The 9,117-nt window shown below is 38.5% G+C and overlaps 1 long non-coding RNA gene across 1 annotated transcript; it reads left to right on the top strand.

The window, feature by feature from the left end:
• The first annotated feature begins 306 nt into the window (after positions 1-306).
• LOC311026820 lies at positions 307-1,489 on the top strand. Its single transcript, XR_014598524.1, has 3 exons — positions 307-400; positions 791-888; positions 1,194-1,489. It is a non-coding gene; the product is annotated as an uncharacterized lncRNA (long non-coding RNA).
• The last annotated feature ends 7,628 nt before the right edge of the window (positions 1,490-9,117 follow it).

Raw genomic sequence — 9,117 nt, 5'->3', positions numbered from 1 at the left:
GGTGACTGCTGGTGTTTTTGAGTGTAAAACACAGGAACTTCACAAAGCCCATTTGAAGTGTGCACTAGACACAGCAAGTGCGTGCTGAATTGCACTATTCACTTTTCCAGTAACAATTTCCTGGAGGCCAAGTCATCGTCAAGAATGCCGCAAGAATGTGTTGTATAGTGATGACCAGTTGTTTCTCTCTTCACTATTGATATAATACAGTGCTCAAACAGCTAATTTATTCCTGGTACGTCATTTCTCTGTTGCATATTGTGCTCTGACAGTGCAAGTCATAAGTGCATTGTTCATGTTTTTCAGATCCATATTGACTGTACCTACATTCTTTGCTGAGTAGACCGATGCACTGGTGGCTGGAAGAAAAATGAGACACATCATGGTGGCCGTCTCCAAGGTTTGTAATAAAATGGTTAGACCTGTGTTTATAAAGTAGTTTTTATGCCCCTATCATGACCTTTGCATGAGCAGAAATATCTACACAAATGGTAGACAAAGTCCTATGTTGATTTTACTTTATCAAAACACAATCATGTTGTTAAACCAATTACATTGTCGGTCTGAGATTATTAAGCAATTGATCAAATCATATGGTGAACTTCTTGATCAGAATGAAAAAAAGTGTGTGTGACTGCCTCATTTTGTGTCTGATTTGGTTGAGATCTTGTAAAGATGAGTACTTGCCTTTTGGTCTCCTGAGACCTAAGTATTGTCTACCAAGTTCTTTTTTCAAACTGCTACCTAAAAAGGTAAATATTCTCATAATAAATGTCCTTTTCCACCCCAGGATGACACAATACATACAATACAAGACGAGCATGCATCCTCAAGTCCTTGTGCATCTACGTCACCGAAGACCATGAGAAACTTGTGAAGGATTACATGGTGAGTTATTCACACGGTGTGACAAAGATGTAGACTTACAGCACATATTTCATACATTTACTTGTGTGATATGTAATTCATTCAATTCATTTCACTTTTTACAATTTGTAATGGGTGCATCTGTATTATTCTGGTACATGTCCAATTGTACTGATTAATATGTGCTTTTATTTATGAAATTTGAAATGTTTTCATAATGTTATGATCAGAAATTAGCAAATTATTTACCTTTTTTTTGCTTCCAGTCTCCTGCCACCTATATCTAGACTCAAACAAATGTATATATTGTCATATTTATTTCACAGAACACTGAGGCCAACACTGAAGCCATGGAGCAAACTGTGATGGGAGTGTATGTCATACAGCAAGAGGATGCACAGCCTGGAGATGACCCAGAGGACATCGGTGTCCTGATTGAAGGTGTGGAGGTTCTCACTGGTTCGGGGAGCATCGCGATTGCTCGTGCTCTGTTATTTGGACTGATATACTGTTTGAACCTAAGCTACCCACCGGAGCTCAAATACACTTTTGAAGTCCTGCACAAATCCCAAAAGATTGCTTTAGGGCTATTATTTTTTGTTGGCAAAATATTCTACATTTGTTGAACCTTATATGACAGAAGTGCCCACATTTTGAAGGACTATTTGTGAACTGTTTTATTTCCATACCTTTCCATAATATGGCAGTGTTGACACGATGATAGTTTAGATCTGGTATAATGTTTGGTCCGGAGGAATGCAGCATGTCTTCATTGTTATGGATGGTCTGTAGTTTCCTATATGTTACTGTTAATGAAAGACTCTAAATGTACCTGTTATTTACTCCAACAGTGGGTTGGTGCTATTAAGTTTAGCATGGGATGGTTAAAGGGGAGAAAGCTGTGCTGAACAGGGATCTTGGCAATTGTTTTACGAATGTGAGAGCAAAATAAAAGAAAGATGAAATGATTTTGCAAGCTGTCCTTTATGTTTTACTAATTTAATTAAATGTAATGTTTACATTAGCAATAAAAACACTAAAAAAGGATTGACATGAGTAGTACAGACAAAAGCTACATTAGTTCATATAACAAGGTTGAATTTTGTTGTATGAAAATGTTTAATCAATGTAAAATTAGCTTAAATGAATTTAATTAGACTAACTTAATACAGACATTTTAATTCAATAAAAGCCAAATTAATTCAATGAACATGTTAACATTATGTTACATTTACAAATATATGTGTTGTTTAAATGACACAATCAAGATTGATTGATTTAACATGGTTTATTTAGATGGAATATAGGTGGCAAGATAAAATTACGTTCATCCAATGAATTATTTTTTTGAGTGTGGACTGTTTTTACAGCCTACATCATCTTATATTACCTTGAAAAAAATCAGCCATTTAGAAAATATATACATGGTTTAAACAATTTGGAAATATTTTCTTCAGTATTTGCTTCAACCAAACTCACCACAAGTACAAATTGATAACTGCAGCTTTGTTTTTATGTATGTGTTATTGAAAACATATGCACATATTAAATGAATTCCGACTGAGATGCATTAATTTGGTCTCATTTATATACAGTATGTATATAGATATACTGTATTTATTTATATTATTATTGTATATAAATTAGACCAAATAAATGTATCTCATTCTTTTCATTTCCTCTCATCAATCAAACAAACAGAATGTACGCTTTTCATATTACATTCAAAGTGGCTACAATGTTTAGAACAATACAAAGATTCCTCATGTGGATCAAATGTGGACTGCAGATGGAAATAATAAATGAAAGTATTTAAATGTATTTGGCAACCCTGACAAAATCTCCTGTGGGTCCCCAGCGATTAATCCGCTGCTGAAAATAGTCCCCATATACGTGTTTTTAAAGCTGCATGTCTTCAGTAGGAAGCAATGGGCTTAGAGCTGAGAGCCAAAGACAGGAAGTCAGACAGTGCTGACCATCGGTCTGACATGCTGGTTTTGATGTCGCCAATAAGAAAAATACAAGCTAACACAAGACAACCTTATCATTTAAAGATATTTAGACTTCATTTATATTGTAGTTGGTTTCCAGGAGTATTTGAAACCTCTCAAACATGAATCACTGTATGCTTTATGAAGAGCGTGAACCAAGGTAGAGGATAGATTGGTGAGAGGAGTTTAGTGTGCAGATCCTGCAGAAAAGTGTGAGCAGATTGAGTAAATAATGCTTCACTAAGGCATATCCACTCTCCCCATCAGGAGTGAATGATTTATGAGCTCTCTGACTCCTTACATCTGCACGACCTTGACTGATGTGAAAATGAAATTTCCACATGTCCAGTCGTTGCAGTTGAAGAGTTTCTGATGACTGATGGTGAAAAGTAGTGTTCTTTAGGCCAACATCAACTGTTTTAAAGTTAACTATTTTGTTTAAGAGATTCAGCATGCCCTTCATCCCCTGTGTAGTCTTTGTGTCCAGCAAACTAGAAAAGTAGAGCTTTTACTGGGGTATTTGCTGCTCAGCGGATCGTTTATAGGGCAGGTTTAATAAAGGAGTAACAAAGTGTGAGGACGGAATGGACCACATTGATATTGACACGACATTTTCATTGAAAAATAGATGAAAGGAGGACGTGTGTTCTCTTGAACTCGTGGGAGAATAGATTTGACGAAACAGTCGTAACAAGCCTTTGAGCAAGAGAAGAGGATTAAACCTCTACATGTCTGTGTGTTTTGAGTTCAAAGAAGGTTTAAACAGAGTTCAGAAAGGGAATATGAGTTTCCTTTTTTTTTGAGGCATTTGTGCTGAGAAAGATGACTTTTGGGGGCTTTTTGACCTTGATGGGAATGGGAACTAACTAAAGTTTGATGCTCTTCCAGATGCTTTGTGTCTGACGTTTGAGGTCATTGGCCTTATTTGGGCAGCTGTTTCAGAAATCGACTGTAACCACAGCTAATTACTTAATGCGGGAGAGCAATTGGCCCACCAAATTAACCCAGCAAAAGAGATATTTAGAACTGGTCCGCAAATGAGACGGTGCCAGATGAACTTGTTGGAAACAACCTCAAAAAAATGATTCTGCGGTCAGACAAAAGCCAATTATAATATTTTTTGTGGAATGAAAAACAGCATGCTTGTTTTCTCACTGACAGTCATGTATTATGATTGTCAAACAACAGGGTTCAATAACAAGTTTCATGAATTATTAGTTTCATAAATACTGTAACTTAATGTAGGACGAGCATCACACCTTAGTGTAATCAAGTCTTTTCTGTAATATTAAGGCATAATGTGTGCTAAATCCTCGGGGGCCTTCACAAGCAAAATATCAATTTAATGCTTCCACAGGTTGACAATAAATGTTTCCCGCCGGATCCAGTGGTCCATTAGTAGGAACTATATAGTTAATACGCATGTAGGAACGCATGTAAACCTTAAATCAATAACAGTTTAATGAATAAATAAATAATAAAGTTTTACTGACAATCGAAATTCAGTAAACAATCTGCGATCAGAACATCCTCACTGCTTAGTGGCTGATCCCTGATGATGCTACAGTTAGTTCACGTTAGCAGCACCGGAGCTAACCGCTAACATAGTCTGGTCTCCTAACAATGATGTTTCCACACAAACAAACTGCATTGTGAAAGGGAAACATATTTTGTCGTTGATAACATTTTGCCAAGCGTTATGTTTTAACGACACCTTACCAAGCAGGTGTGAATAAATCTAACTGTGTCGTTTTGTCGTGTTTTTGTTGTGTTCGTTAACCACGTTTCTCAAACTGTACCAAACTGAGATCTGGAAAAAATGTGTTCCAACATAACTGAGGGTGCAGATTGGTTGTATGTAATGTCCTTTAGCAGCAGACAGGCTTTTCAAACGTTACGGGGATCGGGGGAAGGAAAAGGAAAGTTCCAATATTATCATGATGTGTTTAAATATAATCTTGTAAAATGTAGATCTTTGGTGAGAAACCAGTTCCAGTTGTTTGAAGGAATCATTTTTATCATAAAATAGATATTAGAAATGGAAACTTGTGTATTGTGGTGTTATACTGTAATGAGCCTCATGTGACAAAGGGAACCAAATCTGATTGGGCGGTTGAATCCCAGGTTTTCTGATCTCGGCTGGTTCATCTGAAGATACACTTCAGACATTGAATTAACGACGATAGAGCATTTACATTTCTGTGATTTATTTATGTTACTTGTGTATTTTTATTGACAATATTCCAGTATTGGAGTGCCTTAACTGTTAAAGTTAGAATTATGGACAATGAGAACTGTTAAAATAAATGAACAAAATGTATTATTTCTGCATTTTCTTTGTTTTGCCGATTTGTACCGAAAACCGTGGTTTGTACCGGACCGTGAATTTTGTCTGCCGTTACTCCCCATAACCCTGTAGTGTTAGAAATAACAGTTGTGAGCCAGAAAGCACTCCTCACAGGACTGTTGATGTTCTTCAGTTACATCGCCAACGCTCAGTCAGGCAGATGAATCTAATCTGCTTCAGCAAACTGGAAACTGAGGACAACTTCTGCTCGTTCATATTCATTTCACGACGGCAGTATTTACATTTCAGCCACGTTCAGTTGGCGCATGAAATACACAGAGAAGGAGGAAACGGTGTCCATCAATCTCAATATACAAAATAAGAGCTTTATTCAATACATGGGATTGATGCTGGAAATATGTAAAACTGCACATTTCTCTTGTTTATCATGATGTGACCTCAGAAAATTTAATTTTTCTAGAACAGCTGTCCCCTCACCCTTCTAGTTTGTTATCCTAATCATTAAAAACTAAGTGTGGACTCTAAACTTTAATAAAAGAAAAGCTGATTTTTCTAAACACATTTGTCAACAATTAAAAATGTTTTCCATCTTGGTGTCAGTGTAGGAAAAATGTCAATAGCAATAACTGGATCTTGGTGCCACAGGCTCCGATTTACATGTGTGGATCCATTCTGGTCAGACATTCCAGTAAATTGATGTTATTTTATCTTTTAATGCAGAATAATTTGACAGCCAGCGTCCTCCAGGGCTTCCCAATAGCTGCCTCTCTGGTTCGGGCTTTCCAGAGACTGATTGTGACGCCAGTACCAGGTGCTCCCTGCTACTCATTAATGACATTCATTTGTCAAGAGCAAAAGCGGTAATGGGTGCACATAGTCAATAATGCAGCCAGCAGGTGAAACGGTGCTTTGAATGCCCCAGGGCCTGAGGTTCATGTTTGTTAATAAGCTTTCCCACCCAGTGACCTCAACGCCGACGTTTTCAAGTGAGACCTGAAAAATGATTTACTAGACAAACTAGGTGACGGTTTCCATCGCTGTCTTGATTCCATTGGGCAACTGAACCGAATGTATACCCTCATGGACAGGCCTGAGCTGCACGGTGGTACTTTTCAGAATAAGTGGAAGAATATAGGATGATACATCTACTCTACCTGTATATATTTTTGATAAATCGGTCTTATTTCATTGATCAGTTGGCTAGTGATTAAGATGTCGGGTACGAGATGAAGATTAAGATCTTAAATTAAAAAAAAATTCAAAATGAAAAGAAAATTTTGAATAATATAAAACTCAAAAAGCAGTGTGGTTGTTCCTCAGGGGTCAATCCTGGGTCCTTTAGATCTTCTGATACACATGAATGACTCCGCTGCATCACTTCCTTCCATTTTGGTTGAAGCTAATACTGTATAAGAAAATAGTTCCACGTTATTTCTACTATCTCTTTTAAATGACTGGTTTGTGAAAGTGACCCTAATTAAGTAACTATAATAAACTTTAGATGCACTTATAGGACTTTGTTTTCTACTTTGAGCTGTTCATATCCCTCAGTAAAGTATTACCTCAATCCAGAAACCACCTGATTGGATTTTTTCCCCCAAAGCATGTCAGGTAAAGCTGAGCCTGGTGTTACTGGTTGGTTTGATCTAACTTCTGTCAGATTTGACTTAATTCACACGATGACATCCCTCTTGCTGTGCAGCCCTCTGAAATATTCAAATAGTAAGCTAAACTGTAGCGGTGATAGAAGCTCTGGTCTCTTCACATGCCTCCGTACCATCACATTATATCGTTCATCACTTTTATTGATCATGTTTTACCTGACAGGCCAGCAGCTTGTTCAGCTGTGAAATCTGACTATGTTTCCATGAAGCATATATCATATTTATACAGTGAGTTTATCAATACAGTGTTTATTGGAGCACTAAACAGTTAATAGATCTAGACTCTTTATTTATTGCATACATTTTGTTTTCATATCGCAGTTGAGTGTTTTGATTTGGTTGATGACCTTCAAGACATTGGCTGCCGTGGCAAAAAATGTTTTCCAAATAACATCCTGTTGGTTAGCAGTGCACTACCACCTGCAGTGAGAAGGTAGAAGTGGTCTGCTTACTGTGCATCGGCAGTGTAATTAAACGTTACAGCCTCCTTTAATTAAGCTCCCTCCTCTCTATTTCCAATGCAGCGTAGCAAATTACTAATTATCTACGCAGAACTATCATCACCCACACATGTTATGCAAAAGGGCTTATGCATGTCGATGAGCTTTTTGCAAGTCTCAACCCAACTTAATAAAGTAATCAGCTTTCATCGTCTGACCACACAGGACTCCTAGAGAAGGAAGGAAGGAGAGCAGGATTTAGAGGCAGCGGTGACGTTTGTCAGTGTGTCAAAATCATTAGTCACATCCAGCCCATGGGGGGGGGGGGGGGGGGGGCACCACCTATCAGCGTTGCTCCTCCTGGGTGTGAGGTCCACGAGACTGACCAGGTTTCCAGTTCAGGGGCCTCATGGTGTGACACCCAAACAATGTATGCTATTTTTGGTTCATCCATCTATGGTAAACCAGTCGATGTGTGTCTTGCTAGATCCAGTGAAATGCCAAATTCACACATGTTTGCAGATGATGTGATCTTGGCTTAATCCGGCTGTGACCAACGGTTTGTAGAGAGTCAGACCCTTCAAGTCTGAGGCCACGGCTCTCTGCCAGACGTTGCCTTGTTGCCTTTGCTATGGGAGGGAGTTCCTGCGAGTGAAGGCATTCGGGGATATTGCAGCTTTTTATGAGCAACACCTGTGGCCGTAGACGTAACGCTTTCGGAATGTCCCCCCTTTAAAACAACATTAATGTGACGCAGGAATCGTCTGTAAATTTCCGTTGATCACTCGGTTTGGATTGTTAATGTGTTAAGAGATCGCTGGCAGGCTGAATCCATCTCGCCGGTTTAAATGACGTGAAGCCACAAAATGAGTCAGACGCAACACAAGCAGCTCATTTGCTTTTCTTTCCAAACAATGATGGTTAATATGAGAGGCTGTCAAAATGTTGTGCTCAGGCAGAGAACGTTCATATGAGCAGTGACTTGCAGCTCGTACCTGCCTTTGGAAGTGCTCAGATTAGAACCATCCCATAGATTTTATGGCTTTCAGTCGCTGCTTAACAGAGAGTGAAAGTGAAAGTGAATAAATGAGCTGGAGCTGCAGCAAATTGCTATTTTCATTAAAGATGAATGTGATGATTATATATAATCATAATATATAATAATAATAATTCTGTTGATAAGATGTCATAAACGTGTAGATAATGCTCGTTATGGTTGTCGCAGAACCCATTTAGACATCTTCAAAATTATTCTTTTCAAAATCTGAAAATAAGCAGTAATAATTTTATAACATTTTATATAATTATAGAAAAAACGTACTGATGTTGCATTCAGGGGCACCAAGCTGAGCCTGTAAACTGCAGCTTTTGCATGAAACGTAATTTGAGGCTGCTGCAGTTGAAAAGTTGATCCAGCTCACATAATGGTCATTTAAAAGGTTAATATCTGTGTGGCAGATTAGAGAGGCTGCTAGTATCAGCAGGGAGTATTGGCAACTTAATCTCGTCTCTCCAGGTGAGACGTGTGAAGGCATGCCCCCCCCTCACCCCACCTCCCCCACTGATCCACGTCAGCAGTAACAGATAGTCAGAGTCAGCACAGGATGAATGCCTTGTCTCTGGCTGCCTGTTTAACCTTTCTTTGCTGAGCAGGCTTGTTAGATTCCTGCAAACAGTCCCGATACTCTGTTAGACTCTGAGCGATAGTTCACTTCAAGATTAAATGCCCACATGGTTGATGTTATTCCTTAAAGGGACCACCAGTGTAAGTGCAAAGGATGTTTCATGACTCTCCTATATCGTTCCTATCAGCGACGAGGTCCTGGATTCCAGTTACACACAGTGAC

The sequence above is a fragment of the Eutrigla gurnardus genome (genome assembly GCF_963514095.1).
Source record: "Eutrigla gurnardus genome assembly, chromosome: 16".
NCBI lineage: Eukaryota > Metazoa > Chordata > Actinopteri > Perciformes > Triglidae > Eutrigla > Eutrigla gurnardus.
The sequence above is the reverse complement of the archived record's forward strand: the minus strand, read 5'-3'. Positions and strand labels throughout refer to the sequence as shown.